Below are 2,500 nucleotides of genomic sequence, written 5' to 3' on the forward strand. Positions count from 1 at the left end.
ATCCTTGTAACACTTACGTATGATTATAAGTTCTCCGTCAAAGAAACGTTGAATGATTGAGGTGTTAGACAGAACTATGCAGACCAAAATAAAGAGAAGAACCAAAACGTGTTTGGAAGCACCACAACCAACCTTCCAACAGAGGAAAGAACAAAGTCTTCCTATTGCTGAAGGTGCTTGAGCCTCTGTGTGACGTAAGTAGGCATCCGAGGCAAGTGGTAGTCACTGCTCTCTCCTAAGAAAAGAGCCCAGGTCTAGAAGTTTCAAAAGTGAGTTTGAAACCAATGCTCCACTACTCCAAAACGAAGCTTCTTTCAATTGAATTAAATCACTTCGTATTTGTCATGATACTCGCCAATGGGCAGTAGTGTGACACCATACCATGAGGCTGTTCACTTCTTTTGACGTAAAAAGATATCTTCTTATGTATATATTTACTTATTCGTTTTTAATTATTTGTGTACTTAGTCGTTTATATATGATACCTTATCAAATCTATTTACTCTATTTTTATATGTATTCATGTATGTATTGATATCTATCTACAGTAGTTATTTTATTATCTATTGGTTTGTATACTTCTTTATTCTTTATTCTTAATTCTTCGTTTGCTTTCTTTTACTTTATTTTTAATTTCTGCATATCTAAAGGATGACCATCACAAGTCTACAGATAGCTGGGTGAGCTGATGACTAATTTATTTACCAGATTTTTTTTGTTTATTCAGTTATCATTTATTTGATTATAGATATATCTTTTTTTATTTCATCTTAGTCTATTTGTTGAACTTCCAATTTTTTTATATAATTTTTTATTGATTTATTAATTCATTTATATTCATTTATTTATATTTTTGTATGTTCATTTATTTATGTCTTTATCTATTCATTTATTTATCAATTTATTGATTTATTTAATTATCTATTTGTATGTTTATCTATTCATTTACTTATTTATCTATTTATCTATTCTTCTATTTATTTCTATAAGTTTGTTTATTTCTATAAGTTTGTGTATTCATTTATTTATGTATATATTTCTATCTATTTATTTATTCATTCATTTATTTATACATTCATCTACTTATTTACCTATCTATTCATTTTCTCATCTATCTATTCATTCATTCATTTCTATTTTCATTTAATTCTATTTCATTTATTTATCTATTTTTCATTGTGACAGCCGTCCAACATCAAATATATCCCAGTGATAAAGCCATCTATTTATTCATTCATTCATTCATTCATTCATTCATTCATTCATTCATTCATTCATTTCTGTTTTTATTTTATCTTTTATTTATCTATTTATTGAGACATTCTGACAGGTTGACGTAAGTGGAGTAGGAAACACAGGAGTCTTAGTCTTGAGTCTCGACTCCTGTGTTTCCTACTCTACTTACGTCATTTATTTATTTATTTATTTACTTTTAATTGTGATGGCCATCCAACACCAAATATACCCCAGTGATAAAACCAACGTATAGCAAAGGCCCTTTCCCCTTATAAGGAACGTGGCTGAGTCGAAACACACCTTTTCCATACACAAATACAAGATTGACTTTAGAATAAGACGCGCAACTAGTAAGCAACGAATTGTATAAATTTACAAAAACATTATGTATGACATAAATAAGATGAAAATATTTCATGAAATTAAAATCACTTCACCACACAGAATAAAGAAAAAAAATTCTAGATTTCTTCTTCAAATTGGAATCATATCTTGATAACGTTGATGAACAGTAGATCTAGAAATGTTTAAGTTGTAGATAGAAGGCAAATCTTAGTAGAAAGGATTCATGACAGTAAATAGTAAGTATTACTACTAATTGTCTAGCTGTTTTTGGTAGATATGATTTGATTGAGGCTTGTTTCAAAGGGTACTTACATAATCAGTAACGAGAAGAAAGGGGAAGAAGAAATTGCCAATTCATAAACTAATCATTGCAAGCACTAATTACATTTAGCTCGATTGTATGATAGCATCATATGTACATATTAATACGAATAAGAATACCAAATAAGGAAGAGGACTGTCTTGGTCTTACAACGTTCCGCTTGGATACCTCCACAGGGTGGTCCTGTGAGATTGACGTCGGGTAGGATCAGCTCCCTGCCGCTTATTTTCAAAACCCGTCAACGCCCTTGCCTCCGTCTGGAGGTGCAGCCCTGAGGAGCTGGTACACGATCCCCGTTCTGAACCAAAGGTCTCCATCAATTTTTTTTTTTTTTTCAAACAAGAGCTGGCAACCGGCGACTGCTCTTACCACTACGAGTTGGCCATATATTGGGCACCATATGTACTCTGAGCTCTTATCCGGGAGAGTAGTAGCCGCCAATCACGGGTCCAGTACGTGATCTAAGACCATGATGACTCACACACACACACACATACACACAGACACACGCACACACAAACACACACACACACACACACACACACACACACACACACACACACACACACACACACACGCACGCACGCACGCACGCGC

The sequence above is a fragment of the Oratosquilla oratoria genome, chromosome 13 (genome assembly GCF_046742065.1).
Source record: "Oratosquilla oratoria isolate Oo_2021 chromosome 13, ASM4674206v1, whole genome shotgun sequence".
Taxonomy (NCBI): Eukaryota; Metazoa; Arthropoda; class Malacostraca; order Stomatopoda; family Squillidae; genus Oratosquilla; species Oratosquilla oratoria.